This window comes from Microchirus variegatus, assembly GCF_963457635.1.
Source record: "Microchirus variegatus genome assembly, chromosome: 12".
Classification (NCBI taxonomy): domain Eukaryota; kingdom Metazoa; phylum Chordata; class Actinopteri; order Pleuronectiformes; family Soleidae; genus Microchirus; species Microchirus variegatus.
Genome location: NC_139813.1, coordinates 21,382,838 through 21,400,200, shown reverse-complemented (window position 1 = coordinate 21,400,200; position 17,363 = coordinate 21,382,838). Strand labels below are relative to the sequence as shown.

General features: G+C 40.4%; 1 protein-coding gene across 2 annotated transcripts in view; it reads left to right on the top strand.

The window, feature by feature from the left end:
• The first annotated feature begins 10,592 nt into the window (after positions 1-10,592).
• fut8b (fucosyltransferase 8b (alpha (1,6) fucosyltransferase)) overlaps positions 10,593-17,363 on the top strand; it is a 109,187-nt gene continuing 102,416 nt past the window's right edge. The window contains exon 1 of one of the 2 annotated variants that reach the window (XM_083899202.1): positions 10,593-10,707. The gene's annotated coding sequence lies outside the window, so the exon portion shown is untranslated. The remainder of the gene's footprint in view (positions 10,708-17,363) is intronic. The other variant, XM_083899203.1, reaches the window with a different exon arrangement.

Genomic DNA, 17,363 nt, shown 5'->3' with positions numbered 1-17,363 from the left:
GCGCTAAAAGGTAATTGTCAGTGAATGTTAACCAGAGGTGGAAAGTACGGAAGACTATAAGGGCCACATGTTTAAAAAAAATTAAGAATCATTTTTTCTCAGAACAAATCTCACATTTTTAATTAAAGGCAAACCTTTACAGATTAAAGTTAATAATTCATTCACATGTCCTCATCATTCACCTGTCCTCATCATTCACCTGTCCTCATCATTCACCTGTCCTCATCATTCACATGTCCTTGTCATTCAATCACCTGTCCTCGTTGTTCATTCACAGCCCTCATCATTCATTCACCTGTCCTCATTCACTTGTCCTTTGCATTCATTCACATGTCCTTATCATTTATTCACCTGTCCTCATTCACTTGTCCTTTTTATTCATTCACATGTCCTTATCATTCATTCACCTGTCCTCATTCACTTGTCCTAGTCATTCATTCACATGTCCTTATCATTCATTCACCTGTCCTCATTCACTTGTCCTCATCATTTCATCTGTCCTCATAATGCAGCTGTCCTCATTATTCATTCACCTGTACTTATCATTCACCTGTCCTTATCATTCACCTGTCCTTATCATTCACCTGTCCTCATCATCCACCTGTCCCCACTCCCCTGTTCTCATCATTCACGTGTCCTCATCATCCACCTGTCCTCATCATTCACCTGTCCTCATCATCCACCTGTCCTCATCATTCACCTGTCCTCATCATTCATTCACCTCATTGTTTTACGCAAAAAAAAAACATACTTGAGTAAAAGTGAAATCACAAATTTTAAAAATGTACTTTAAAAAGCAGTAAAACCCTCTCAGTTACAGTAATGTGAGTACATGAAATTCATTACTTTCCACTCTGTTGTTCATAAAGTGCACCTCACGTCCTGATCTTTAATGTGACACCTGTGTTTGCAGCTTTAATCATAATAAATGGGCGATTGTGACCTGATGAAATCAGTGAGAGGAAATGAAGAGGCTGTGTTCACTTACACTTAATCAAAACCCTGGCTCTGCACAAGGACATGGATCATATCATATATATTGATTATTATGTGAACTTCAAGTGTTTATTCTCCTTCAGATCATATATGACAAGATTAACTTTAATGAAAACAGAGTCGTTTGGCTTTCAGTGGCATTAAAGGTCACTGTGTGATTTCATTGTTCAGTGATCTGTTTTCTTTTTCCAAGGTTAGACCCTTTATATTCATATAATACACTGAAAAAATACAAATCTACTGTATTATTCACTTCCCCTCCTCGTGTTGACGTTGTGAGACTGAACAAATTTAATTTCAGAGACAGAAGACGAGACGATCTGTGAACCGTCTCAGAACAGAAGGACAAACTGTGACATTAATGACTCGCTGCCTCTATTATCGTGTCTCTCTCACATGACCTTCACAGGAAACTTACTTCATGTGACTCTGATAACGCTCGTGTGACCACTTTCATGTGATGGCAAGATATGAAAAGCTCTTTATATTTGCAGTTTACACTTTAAACTTTAAAATAATATTTGATCATTCACAGCTTTTAATTTTTGTTGACAATTAAAGTGAGTGAAATCCAGAATGTGGTTGTTTTAGAGTGCGAAAAAAAACAAAAATGACACAATATACAAGCTGGTGGAGATCGATTTAATCAAATTAAATAAAAAAATAGCTGGATCATATCAACTAATATCATGCCTATATGTAGAATTTTATCAAATTTGGTTTAAACTGGAGGTTTACTGGAATTATATGCTGCGTTTACTATAAAATGTAGCGTTAACTTCTTCTTTGTGTGGACTCTCATAGACATAATACATTCCCTATAGCTCCTTATCTTAACCTTAACAACTTGACTAACACTAAACCTTAACTGAACCCTAAAACCAGGTCTTAATCTCCTCAGAAAACCTGTTAAAGTTGTGTGGATTAGCCAAAATGTCCTCACAAAGATAGGTTTGCTAGCCTTCTTAAGACATGTACACACACACACACACACACCGCACACTCACACACACACACAGGTTCCGGAGCTTCCTGCCCACATACACAATAAATTAATATGAACTGAACTCAGGTTCTCATCTACATCAGTCAGAAACTCACAGGTTAAGCGTGTATTTAGCGCCACCTGTTGGTGAAGTTGCATATTACACCCAACCTAACATCCTTAAAGGGGCAGTTTCACCCATTTTTTTCCCCCCACTTGGTCAAATGAAGAATACATTTAAAATAATTATGATGCTGCTGTGTTTGTTTAATTCAGCCACATTTCACCAGGTTCTTTCTAATTAATTTAATTTTTTCTGGATCTTTTACTCATAAAACTTGACAGAAACACAGTAAAGAGCAGTTTATTTTCTTTGAAAGGAAGTGACTTTGACATGGACTTGGGTATGTAGCTCAGATCCACTGTCTAATGATGAAATAGCATATTTATCTCTGGATATTAGTAAGAAAAACTGCATATTTTTTACTTTCAAACGTGGTGGAGAATCTACGGTGGCCTTCAGAGGACATAACAATGTGTTTTTGTTTTTGACCGTGCAACCTTCATGTACATATGAAACGCCGTGAGTCAAAAATACAGTTTTGCCTCATAAATGCTAATATAAAACATCACAATAGAGTCTCACCAAAAATAATCCAGTGTTCTATTATAGGTGACATATTAGAACAGACACAGCCTTCATTTTTCATTCACGGCCATAATGATGAAGACATGATTATGCTACCTGGCAGCAGCAGCAGCAGCAGCAGTGATTGGTGTTTTAATGACATAGAGTCTGCTGCTTGTTAATTCATTTGCAAAAAAAAAAAAAAATTAAGATTAATGGTACAGCGTAATAAACAGCTACGCAGTTCATTAAACCAGCAATAAACATTAGAAAGGCCGTAATTGAGCAAAGTGTCTCACCTTCAGAGGGCGTCAGGCTCAGTATTAGCTCAACTCAAATTGAAAATGAAGAAAACTTTCACAAAACTTTCTCCAGGGGGGAAATGATGTTCCACCCCCATTATTCTGTTGTTTGGTTCGGCTGCTGGTTCAGTTGACATTTTATTAGTTTTTGTTGAGTTGAAGATTTGCTCATTTAGGGCACATTTGCACATCTGTTCTGTTTTAAAAACCTGTTTGTGCAAATTAATACAAGGACACTTGTGTGATTTTACTGCCCTCTAATGGTAAAAAAAACAACAACAGTAACACTGGTTTGGTGTTAATTACACAACTATAATAATGCCATTTATTTGTATCAATAACAGTCAAGCACCGCCTACTCTGAGGTGGTGGGAGGGGCCTGAATCAAATTTAGCTTAGGGCTCCGTAAAGACTTAGGCAGTTTTGTATAAAATACCTTAAAGGGATACTTAAGTAAAAGTACAAGTATGTTAACCAGAAAATTACTTTGGTAGAAGTTGAAGTCACTTTTTATATTACTTAAAGGTGCATTATGTAATAAAACTAAAGCAACTGGCCATAAAATCCTCCTAATATGTCACAGAGACTGTGACATATTACAGTCCTAACCCTAACCCAGAGACTCAGAAATAATGTTCATATAACAAACTGAACTCACCAACAACAACATTACAGACAAAATATTTACATTAAAAACAATATTTTGCAGACTGCAAATCATGTTTATGTTTTGAAATCATGTTTTAGCATGTGGCGCCACCTACTGCCGTCTACCAATCATTGGAGTCAGTAGAGTCTCAGCTGCCGAGCAACCACGGGTTGCCAGTTACGTCGAAAAACGAAACCTAAAAGACCTTGGTATTTTGAATTTGAATGTAGTAACTGTTTTTGGCCACATTCTTACATATGGCGCCTTTAAATTATATGACCTTGACTGTACTATCAAATGTCATTTTCTGATATGAAATGTACTTACGTTTTTGAAGTAAAAGTCACTTAACGACACATAACCCCATGTCATGGAGTGTGAATGGGTGAAAATTGTAGTTGTAAAGCAGCTCATCAAGACTAGAAAAGCTCTATATAAATACAGACCATTATACTAACTCTTCTTCTTCTGATTTTATTTGGTAGTAACAATTAACAAAGATAATTAGAAGAGTGGTGTAAAGGTGGTGTCTAGTGGAGTAAAAGTGAAAGTTGCTAGAAATTTATTTGGTAGTAACAATTAACAAAGATAATAAGAAGAGTGGTGTAAAGGTGGTGTCTAGTGGAGTAAAAGTGAAAGTTGCTAGAAATATACATAACAGAGTAAAGTAGCGATACGTGAATGGTGTACTTAAGTACAGTAACAAAGTATTTGTACTCAAGCACTATTGAAAAATTACTTGCCATAATAATAACAGCACTTAAAAAGTACAAAAAGACAACGTAAACTGGACATGAAGATTAAAAGGAAATATAACGTCGTACCTCATCATTGAGGTCAGTGTCTGTATTAAATGGGAGCTAATCTATGATAATGTGTCTCATTAATATGTAAAATGTGAGTCCATGCTGCAGCGTCTGCCCAACAACAATCAGTGTAAAGTATTTAACACACGTCTTCCTTTAATAACCTTTGATAACCTTTCATTTTTTGCCCCCAAAATGCCGTTCACGCTGCTCCCACAGCTCATAATTAAAATCTCTTTAGTGTCAGACGTTTCAGGAAAGAATATCTTTTATTTATTATTATTATTTTTTTTAAATGATTCCTAAAGTACGCCGATGATGCGTCCCTCCCCGAGTGTTCCCGAATGAAAGTGCTAATCACTTTCCTAATGACGCTCTGATTATCTTTTAATTATTCGGTTCCGTTTTGGTTTTTTTGCTCCGTCGCATGAGACGCATTTCCGCCGCGTGGAAAAGTGACACTTTTTTGGCTTTCCGCGACACGTGGGAGCTCTGATTATTACACAATCCTCCGCCCACATGGTCACACTCGCTCCTGACAATGAAACAGCAGTGGAGTGTCATTATCAGGACAGTTTGATGATCCTCTGTGTCATCATCACACCCACCAGCTTCACACCTTCTCCTGTACAATCTGTACCTTCACTGTCTCAATCTGAAAAGGTCAGCGAAGACACAAAAGGTCAGGAGTGATGGCGACAGCGCCTCCTCTTCCTCCTCCTCCTCCTCCTCCTCCTCTTCCTCCCCGCTGAGAGCAGAGCTGGTGATGATATCAAAGCTGACAGGTGAAATTCTCTCTTACATGTGATCGGGGGAAATTGAGTTATGGGTCAGTGGTTTGAGAGGAAAGAGAAAGATTCCTTTATATTTTTTCCCTCTTTGATCCTCTTCAGAACAATCTGTGAGTTTTCTGACAGAAAAACACAAACAAAACATTGCTTTTTCCATGTTCTAGTTCACTACGTAAAGGAAAGAGTGTGTTAAATTTGAACTTACATATTAACAAATGGATGTTTTTCACCCATTTCAAATCATTATGCTGTGTTTGTTTAATTTGACCCAATTTGACCAATTTTATTTTTTTTTGTGGACTTTTATTTTGAAAGGTCATGTTTTAGTGTGCACAAACACAAGCTAAGAAAATTAGACTCTTATTTTCAAACACTGAAGATATTTTTTCAAATGATTATTATTATTGAACAATATGTTTCAATTTGACCAATTCTTTTTTTTTAAGTGTGGACTTTTATTTTGAAACTGCAAGGTCATGTTTTGGTGTGCACAAACACAATCTAAGAAAATTAGACTCTTATTTTTAAACACTGAAGATATTTATTATTATGATTATTATTTTTGAACAATATGTTTCAATTTGACACACTTTTATTTTTTAATTTTTGACTCATAAAACTCTAAAGACACACAGTAAAGAGCAGAGAGAGAGTGCAGCTTGTCCAGCACAAAATGTGTCGTCAACAGCTTAAAGCAGCTTAAATTAGTTGAAATTAAAATAAAATAAAATCTGTCTTTTTTTAAATCTACTCCAGGAATGAACATAGTCCAGGAATATAATAAATAATATTTTATTTTAGTGCTTGAACAACAACAATGAGCTACAACAAACTCCTGTCCTTTGTTTTATTTGTGAGTTTATTTTTTCCTTGACCTTATTTACTGTAGTTTCTGACTTGAAATGCACTTATGTAAAGTATATTATATATAGTGCACTAAATAGGAGAAACCCTGCACTCATAATAATCACCTCCATTCTTTAAAACAGTGCATTGTGCACATGTCACCACACGATGGCGCTGCTGCACCTGCATGACAGGTCTTGGTAGGATTTTTTTTTTTTTTTTTTTAAAAGGAAAAAGAGTTTGTGAGGGTTGTTGCTATGATTCAGCTCCTCCTCACCACAGGAGCGAACACCTCCAGGAGGTGAGGAGCTGCGTGGTGTCCACAGACGGATGCTGAGGAGAGGAACAAATGTAAACCCTGTGGGGTTCATGAGTTTGACTGAGTGCCTTTTAATTCTCCAGCAGAAGTGTGTGTGGAGGAGGCACGGGGGGGAAAAACATCCATATTATTCTGGTTCAGTGCAATAAATGACGTGTTCCAGGGGCAACAAATACCTGAAAAACCCTCCTTTTTTCTGTTTTTTGTTTTTTTTAACACACAATTATTCAAACGCAGCCCTGGGCTCGTCTTTACTGCTGCACGGAGGATTATTTGACCCCCACACAGGTCACGTAACACACTAAATGGATGTTTATGCACATTAAACAGCAGCACGGCCGAACACGAGGAACAAAGAGCAGGAGAAAATGCATTTTTATGAACATCTACATCTGCATAAATTAAAACAAAATGTGAGATAGTGAGGCTTTGCATCAGTGCGACTGATTACTGTCCACTCAGATACACTCCAATCTAAATAGAGAATGTCATCAACAGAGTTGTAAATTACAAGAAGAAAAAAAAAGGGGACATTTTAAGATATAGTTTAATTATGCTGAGATTACATTTGGAAAAAACCAAATGTTCTTTATTTCTGTGCTGTTTTTCCCACGTATTTCTTTCATTCTCATTATCATGACACAGCATTAGTTCAACAGCGTCTCTGTCTTCACACAAAAGAAAAGTTCTCAGTTTGCTTAGAAATATGTAGCCTTGATAAGACTTTTATTTTTTTAACACGGTATTGTGATTAAAAAAAGGTGCTGACATCACGTCAACACAATAAAAGAGACTGAAATTTAGTTTGTCGTGCTCAGAGGGGTCTCAATGTGTCAAAGGTTTTTTGTGTATGTCATAAATAGGTAAGTAAATATTAAAACAAAGCTTTTATTTTGAAATTCTCCCACCCAAGCCCCCTTTAAAATAACCACATTGGACCAACGTTTTTTGGGGTTTTTTAAAGGATAAACAGATGAATAAAAGGCATCATAAAATACAGAATAATAGATAAATAAAAGTTCACATGAGGCAAGAAAATATGTATATTTTTAAAAAGGAATAAACATAAATGAAAAGCCATAAAACAACAATAAAAAAACTTTTTTGTGAAATATTGTCACAAATGTTATTGCAATATCATGATGGCATGTTGTTGTTTAATTTAATTTAAGCACATTTCGTAAACCAAGTCCCCACCATGTGATGACACACACTATAAATACACACTCATACTCCAGGACTAAATTATTTTTTACCACAAACCACAGACACTGATGTCGATCCAACGACAAAGTGTGCGATATTAACATCACAATTGGGAAATTAACAAAGAAAACGACGACAACAACAACAAAAAGAAATGACACATCCTATGAATCTCTGTGGTGAAAAATAACCGCTGCCGACTTTTGATTTATCTGTCTAGACTCATGTTAAATCATGAGTTTTTATCTCATGGATGGATAAATCAAAGCTGCTCGGTATCAGTCAAATGCTCTGACCACCTGAACCATCACTTACTGGTATATATGTGTGCGTGCGTGCATGTGCGTGCGTGTATATATATGTATATATATACGTATATGTGTATATATGAGTATATATATGTGCGTGTATATATGTATATATGTATGTATGTGTGTATATATATATGTGTGTGTATGTGTGTATGTATATGTGTATATATATGTGTATATGTATATGTGTGTGCGTGTCTGTGTGTATATATGTATATATGTGTACGTATGAACCTGTGTTTATATACATATATGTGTATATACAGTATGTGTGTGTGTATATATGTGTGTATATATATATGTGTGTGTATATATGTGTATGTATATATGTATATGTATATATAAGTACATGTGTATATATGTGTGTGTGTATATATGTATGTATGTGTGTGTGTATATATATATGTGTGTGTATATATGAGTATATATGTGTGTGTGTGTATGTATGTGTGTGTATATATATATATGTGTATATATGTATGTGTGTGTGTATATATGTATGTATGTGTGTATATATATTTGTGTCTGTATATATATTTGTGTGTGTATATATGTATATATGTGTGTGTGTATATATATATATATATATATATATATATATATATATATATATATATGTATGTATATATGTATATGTATATGTATATGTATATGTATATGTATACGTATATGTATATCAATACTCAGACGACTGCCTACCTGCATCTGTACCTTAATTGCACAGAGAAGTGCTGACTCGTACTCTTTCTGTTTCACTCAGATCAGTTGTTGCTCTCTGTTCCATTCGCCTCAGACTAAAATTGGGTAAAAAGGGGCTTTTGTCCATTCTGCAGAAAAGACTGAGAACTCGGTTAATTTCACTGAGCGCTTTTTAATATCCAAACTGAGAGTTTTCTTTTTTGTTTGTCTCCTGCTTGTGTTTTTATTTACAGTAACTGTGTACAATATGTAACCAGTCTTGCATAAAGTACTTTAAAGGGTAAGTATCTTACCAGAAAATTACTTTGTATAGTATAGAATACTATATTAATTTAAATTAAGTAATTTCTGATCATTTTCTTACAACTGGAAAGTTGTGGGTTCAATTTCTGGCTCATATGTGTCCTTGAGCAATACACTTAACCCCACGTTGAAGCGTGTGAATGGGGGAAAACTATAGTGTAAAGCAGCTCATCGAGACTAGAAAAGCTCTTCTTCTGACTTTATTTGGTGGTGACGAGTAACAAAGATAGTTAGAGGAAATGTAGTGGAGTAAAAGTTGCTATAAATAAATATAAATAACAAAGTAAAGTACAGATATGTGAATCTTGCAGTGTTGTGTACTTGGCCAGGACTCCTTTGAAGAAGAGGTTCTTAATTCTCAGTGGGATTTTCCCGGTTAAATAAAGGTTAAATGAAAAAAAACGAGAGGGAATGGTGTTTATGTTGAGGGAGAGAAATGTGTACGAGGTGGAATCAGGTGAGAGCAGCAGCAGCATAAGCAGCAGCATAAGCAGCAGCATAAGCAGCAGCATAAGCAGCAGCAGCAGATGCTCTACTGGGAGCAGTAACACTATCACTTTTGATATGTGAGTGAGGATTGAGGATTGATGGAAGTAGCTTTGTGGGATGTGCAGGCTCTGCCTCTCCCTGCACTGATGCTGCGTGTGCTCCAGTCTGAAGGTCGAAGAGAGTGTCATCGTCAGGGGGGGAGGAGGGGAGGAAGGGGGGGGGGGTCAGGCCCTCAGAAGCCTCAGAAGCCTCAGTGGCACTGTGTGTGTGTGTGTGTGTGTGTGTGTGTGTGTGTGTGTGTGTGTGTGTGTGTGTGTGTGTGTGTGTGTGTGTGTGTGTGTGTGTGTGTGTGTGTGTGTGTGTGTGTGTGTACATGAACCCGACTGCAGTACAACAACCTGACACTGGTGCGCGCACTGCAGCTTCCACTCCTTCCATGCAACTCCCACCAGGCTCTGCATCTGCCACCGTCAAGACACACAGCGAGAGCCGGCCACAGCCCGGAAGCACCACATTGTCCCTCCAAAATAAATGACACCATCCAACCATAATCTCACACCCGGCAGATTTACTACTAACAAAGAAAATTTTTTTTTTTAAGATAGAAACATTATTTATTATTTTTGACTATATAATGACATAATAAGGGTAGTAGTTGAAATACGTTATGGGTGGCTAATGCTTTGGTAATTTTGTATAATATAAGATAAGGTTGTATTGATGCCCAAAGTGATACATCACTGAGGTTGCCAGAAAAAAAAGAAGCATAAATAGGACTAGAAATTAGGATATGAACCGAAACAATATATAGGATAAATAAGATTTTAGAAATCCAGGTTTAAGTATCACGGCTATCACGGTATTTAATAGTATTTAGTATATAGTAAATATTTAATAATGAACATAACCTTTGAACAATATAAAAACACAAACAATTTAGAACCTATAATATACAATAACAAAACAATGAAGTGACAATAACTTTATTTAAATTACAATTAGGTATATCACACAAACTGTATGTTAATGAATAGTGCATTTATTATTCATAGTCGTTGAATAAACAACAGTAAACAAAGGTGTAATCGTTATAGCTGCAATAAACACTGACGCTGTAAAGCAGAATTCGTATGTGAGCAGGTACAACGCGGACTCTTACTTTGAAAAACCGTGACCGGACGTCAAGTGTCTCCCTCTGAGGTGCGTGTTGACACCGGCCGTCCAGGCAGATCCCCACAGAGCAGCCTCGACTGCCGTGTTCTCTGATCCCGCTGCTCTCGCTGTCTCTCGCGTCTCCGACGCCGACGTCCTTTCTAATCACTTCCCCGGGAGCAACGTTCCTCCGTGGCCGCTGGAAGCCGCCGAATCACGTTCCAGGTAGGTCACGGTTTTGAAACCCGCCGTGGTGGCAAAAATGGAATGTTGGAAGCTACGGAGCTCAGCTCCCGCTACATCCCGGCCTGTTGACTGCGTCGCCCGTTGCTGACCAAAAATAACGGCGCGGTTGGTCGGAACGTCTCTGCCCCGTTACATCAGACTCGTTCCTCGGATGACACTCCGTCTTCCTCCCGGCGAAGCGGTGTGTGTGCTCGCTTTCACTCCGCTGCGCTCCCGCTTTTGCCGCGTTGTCAAAAGGGCAAGTGCCCGAAACAGTTTGTGGCGGACGCCGCGAAGACCACAGCCCTGAGAGAGAGCTCCGGGCGCAACCCCTAACGGTGCTGGTAACGAGCGAACGGCCATTAAAGTGGGTTAACGTGGCCGGGCTTTTTTGGGGGGTTTTTTTCATGAAAAGGCTAAAGGCGTCAACAGCCAGCGCTAGACGCGTGTAGCCTGTTTAGCTAGCTGCGTTTGTTTTTTGCGCTGGCGTTAATGAGTTGTTGGCACTGGCGGAGTGTTGTGATGGATTTGTTTGACCTCCACCCTCTATAAACACACACACCATGGAAACATGGAGACGGCGCCGCTTGTATCTCAGCGTCAGTGCGCTGATGTGGACGTGCACCTGCGTGTGTGTGTGTGTGTGTGTGTGTGTCAGGGGTTGGTCTTCGAGAGGCGTGCGTTTGTTTGCCTTCTCCCCGACGTATTGTTAGTGTATAATAAGTGCATATAATGCGTCACTGTGGTTGTCATGTGTTAGTTTTTGTGTGTCACCTTCGTCACAGTAGCAGCAGCAGCAGCAGGAGGAGGTGGAGGAGGAGAGCCAGAGGGATGTGCCTCCTCCTCCTCCTTCTCCTCATCCTCCTTCTCCTCATCCCCTCCTCACACCAACACTTTACAACGCTTATGATGATATAGATGGCAGCAGACGTTCTCCTCATCACACACGCGCTGTTTGTGCCTCTGTGTTCACCGTAGCTCGCAATTGTTGTGTTTATTTGGCTTAAATATAAGATGTAAAGAACATTTCTGCTTCAAAATATCATCCACTCAACACTTATCCCCTTTCATCCCTCACTTAATCTGAGATATTCTGTACTACGAGTTCGTCAGTGTGTGTGGATCACGACTGCTCAGTGCTGTTTGCTGGTAACTGTAAACCAGACCACTAGACGACAGTTCCCATGGTCACACACACACACACACACACACACACACACACACACACACACACACACACACACACACACACACACACACACACACACACACACACTCTCCTTCCCTATGTCATCAAACCAAGTCTTTTGTTATTGTTTTCACTGAGTCCAGCCTTATATTTAGAAAGCACAGACCAGACTAGACGATCCACCAGTCAGGATCGCATGTTTGGCGCCAGGCGATTTGGTAATCTCGCAGAATCTGGCGTGATTTAACGTGACTTCAGATTAACAGACACGGAGGCGGACTGTCGGTGTCGTCGGTTAATAGCTGTTGTGTGTGTGATGTTTTGTCTCTCAATGGCTAGATAATCTGCTCAGATCAGACTAAAATCGGAACGCATCCGCGATTGTCGGAAGGTGCGATCGGGACTTGGATCTGGCCAATTGTCCTCGAGTTTTGGGCAAGCATAAAACAATTTTATCCATAAAACCCTGGGCAGATGTAACAGCAGCAAGGTCTGTGTTTTTATTGATGTCATCCACTTAACACTTATCCCCTTTCATCCCTCACTTAATCTGAAATATTCTGTACTACGAGTCCGTCAGTGTGTGTGTGTGTGTGTGGATCACGACTACTCAGTGCTGTTTGCTGGTAACTGTAAACCTGACCACTAGACGACAGTTCCCATGGTCACACACACACACACACACACACACTCTCCTTCCCTATGTCATCAAACCAAGTCTTTTGTTATTGTTTTCACTGAGTTCAGCCTTATATTTAGAAAGCACAGACCAGACTAGACGATCTAGTCAGGACCGCACGTTTGGCGTTGACTTAAAGGACATCTCGCGGGATTTAACGTGATTTCAGAATATGTAAAAAGACATGGAGGCAGACTGTCGGTTAATAGCTGTTGTGTGTGCCATGTTTTGTCTCTCAATGGCAGGATAATCTGCTCAGATCAGCCTAAAATCATAACACACCCACTATTGTCGGAAAGGCCGCATCGGGATTTAAATCTGGACAATTGTCCTCGAGTTTTGGGCAGAAATAAGCCAATTCCATCCATAGGCCTTGAACAGATATAACAGTAGCTAAGTCTGTGTTTTAGCTAGGTCAGTGTGTGTTTTTATGGACTGCTGTAAAGCTATTATTGAAAGATGGTTCACTGAGATGAGCAGCGGATGGCACAAATGTCCGCGTCGCCACAGAACCAAGGCTAGCAAAGTGAAACTTGATGAATTAAGAGCACCAGGTGGTATTTTTTTGCAGCTTTCATCTTTTCATATTGAAGTAATATTTGACTCTTGCACTAAGTGAGGAATGTTGGTAGGTTTTCCCCCTCTCTCTCTCTCTCTCGTCCACTGCATCCACAGTTTCTGCTACTTTGATTTCAAAATGTCCACTTTCCATTTACGTTAAAAGCAAATGTAAAACTTTATTTTCTGTGTTTCCACTCACAAACCAAACATTGCCCATATTGGAAACCCACTCAGTGTCCTTCTGCGTTATGAAAATGAAGTGTTCTCCAGTCACAGGGCAGTTCAGTTCAGTTCAGTTTAGAGAGGTCAGTTCAGGGCTGGCTCTTGTTCCTTTGGTGGAATGATCGCTCCTCCAAACACGAGCTGCAACTTCCCTGCAAAGATATCTGAAAAAGAAAAGACAGAGGCAGACAATAAAAGTAACAACACAAGGTTTTCCAGAAATAGAGGTCGACTCTAGTGTCTGAAACGAGTGTGTCTGTTCATGTTCCTCTAATGAAAGGAACTGAAGACAGAGAGCTGCGCTGCCAAAACATTAGTATTTTAACAACCTGTGGATAAACCGCAACGGTCAAGTATTGTTTTTACTAGTGATCCTGGCAGCTGTTTCTGTGGTTTTGAACTGTCTTCACTGGCAGAAAGCAAACATTGGTTAAACAGGGAAACGGCAATTAATGTCTAAACAGTATACTAATTTATCATTTTGCCATAGTGGCTGTTAAAGAAGTGCTGTTTTTTTTGCCTGGCTGTACACGTATGTGTTCATACACAGTGGAAATCAAAGCATATAAACAGTGGAAATCAAAGCATATAAACAGTGGAAATCAAAGCATATAAAGAAAACCCCATCGGTACTTTGGTGTGCACCAAATCAACCGGTCCGAGACCTGCCTGAAGGGGTGGTCTCGGACCGCTTTATCTGCTCTACTTTGGTACGGTTCCTCTGGTGTGAAAGCAACCAAACCAAATGGGACGAAACGGTCTAGTTTAATGCATTATGGATATGAGATGAGATACGGGATTTCCCCAAATTACCATCGGGCACGTCAGCGTCGCGGAACGTCAGCGCGTCCTCTGCCCATCGTTAATCCCCACCGGGCGCGCTATGACAGCGCAGCGCTGCCTTGCGAGCCAGCCGTATTCACACAAGAAGCGGTGGCACGCCCGGTGGAAATGCGCACGTTGATCAGAGTGGCAGCGATCAGCTACGGTGAATGCGGCGCTTTCGTTCCGTGGCGGTGGCGCACCCGGTGGAAATCGGGGGGTTAGTCTTGCTCCTGTGCCGATGGTCTTGGCGGTCTGTTTTGGTTCATTTAGAACTATGCAAATGTGAAAGCAAACTGTGCCCACGTCTGTTTGCTACGTTTGCTAACATTTTTCTGACTGGTGCAGACCAAAGCAATCGAACTATAGATGTGAAAGTCACTTCTTTTAGTCTGTTTCAACACAACGCATATAATGTTGTCTCCAAAACTCGATGAACTATGGCTGTTTTCTCTGTGGCATTTCACATCAGTTAATATCTGGTACTGATATTAAAAGGCATATTTCTCGTGATATTTCTCCTCGTCGACAGCACGTTCTGACAGTTAAATATTGGCTTACGTTGTCGCATCGCGCCACAATTATCCCCAAGTTTCGATCGGCCGCGCCGCCGTGATCCATCGTGTTCTCATTTGAATTGTAGTTGCTGACGAGGGAAGAAATCTAACACCTATGGACAACTAATGCATCATTAATGTTATCTAATAAAGTCAGCCTTGGTAACTGGAAGTAGATAGACTGAATTAGTCGCCCAAATCCATTCATGAATAAGTAAACGGCCATATATATTGCAGTGACAGCGGTCTACGCCACAGCTGGAGAGCCGGGTGTTGGATTCCAGTGGCAGGAACTGACGCCTCTTTCAATATGAACTGCTCTTAACTGTCAGCAGCCAATTATTTCACACACGGCAAAGTGACTCACGCTTTGGAAACAATTTGCTTTGATCCGGGCTTTGCCATTTTTTCGGGAATCAATAGGCGTAGCCGTGTGTGGACCCGTTTATGTCAGCCAAGTGCGAATAATAACCTTAGAGCAGTTCATTTCAGGCTGTGTAATTTTTGATGAAGCACTTAAATCCAATGGTAGTGATAACGCTCAGGCTGAAACCTTGAAATTCACATGGCAGGTTGAAAGTTTTCTGCACGGAGAGCCTCGTGGGCCGCGCCGCTCGTCTTTTGGCGAGCCGATTGCGTCGGGCAAACACGTGACGCCACATTTATAATACAAGAGAGTGTGCTTTCTAGAGAACTCGCTCACTTTTAGCTGATCCATTTTCCCTTCGCCACCCCCCTTCTCTCTCTGCCCTTTGTGCTTCCACCTTCTGTGCTTCACGCCACTGTCTGTCTTAATTTTTCACTAATGAGTTCATTAAACATATTAGTGTTGCTCTGCCAAAGAGGTTAGATGCAGTGCGGTGCGGCCACTTACCTCATCGTTTCATCTGTGCTTAACATTGTGCACGTTTCTTTTTGCATGTGTGTAAGCACCGCCGCTGTATTTCTGTTTCGCCGAAAGTCGAGTTTTATTTAAAATAGCAGTTGAATTTGTTTTTCTTTTCTGTGCTGTCACCTGCACAGCGAGGGCCTGTGTTTGCATGGAAAAACATTCTAATTTCAAGCATCACAGTGTTTTGGCTCAGTGTACAGTGTATGTGTGTATAATGCTTGATATTGGCTTCAGTGTGCGCCATATATACATCCCCTTTTTGCACCCTGTTGTCCCAGATATATCCCTCCCCCCCCCCCCTGAGAACGTCAGACAGATGAGAGGAGAAGGCTGAATAGAGCTGCGGAGGAAACAAAACAAGTCATTTTGAAGACATGTTTCTAGTTTTTTTGGTTCTGCTTCTGTAAACACAAAGAACATTGAACAGAGAAGGGAAAACATGGCAGTGCTTGTCGTGAGCTCCAGGAACAATTGTACTAAATTGGAAAGGCTCATGTGGTAGCGCTGTTTTGTTAGCACTGTTAATCTCCCTGTAGCATATGTCTTCCCCCCAAATTTCAAACAATGCGTTATAAAGAGAGCAGAAGTCATTAAGAAGATGCTTATGCCTTCTTTTTTTGTTCCTGTTAAGATTAAGACTGGAATTATTGTGCGTGGACACATAGACACCCACCCGTTTGCAAGCCCTAGTTTGTTATATTTTGTCTGTCAAGACGTGGAAGATAAAGAATAGCTGGTTAATGCTCATGGTTCAGTGAACAATTGCAGTGTGTCCACTGTTGGCATTTTGCTGGCATTTATCATCCGAGACTCGTGTTTGGTGTCTGTTTTCTCTCTTCTTTTGTCTTCTTGGCTTTGAAAAGACATTAGAAAATAATCACTAAGCTCTTAAGATGTTAATAACTGGTCGAAACCGTAATGATGTCCTGCACATTAGAGTCAGAACCTTGGAGCGAACCACTCGCAGGTTGTGTACTCGCTGCACTACCTCTGGCTTCATAAGCTTGCAGAATGCAGTCTTTCTAAAGGGCAAAATCTGTAGGAAAAAGGCTGTTGTGCCATCACTCTCATCCTGCCGAAGGGCCATTATTATCTGTATTGTAAGACAGAGTGTCTGTCTAGTGATCATACGAGCCAATCACAGGGTGAGTGTGGGGCAGGTTTCCATGGAGAAAAGTGGGCTGGGCCACAAGGGTGATGGAGCTCAACTGGAGACGGCAAGCCCTGATCCAGGCAGATAGCATTCTCCAGCAGCAGCAGCAGCAGGGAAAGAAAGGACCCCCAGCAGGTCTGTATGTCTTACAGCCTGTCTACCTGTCTTGAATGTGTAATGACGGGGTGGAAGACGGACACAATATGAGCTTGGCCTCACAGCCACGTGGTATCAGATAGGATTTGTGTAAGAATTAGATGGATAGATCTCGCAGTGCCATAGCCGCACAGCCGTGGTATGCTGAGTTTGGGTTAAGGTTGAGCTCCGAGTGTGCAAACCCTGTGCCCCGTTACAGACGTTGACCTGGATGTCCTGTCAAAGACGATGCAACCTAACCTCTGTCTGGCCCTGCAGGGGAAGCTACCCGGGCCGCAGTGCACTCGCATCACAGAAGACATGTGTGCACTCACTTTTGTGTGCCTCGTGGCGTTATGGCTGCTGCAGCCTGAGCCGCGAGATGGGTCTTGTGACATTTCCTCTTGGCTCACTGAAGCTATCCAGAAATAGGCATCGTGTTTTTC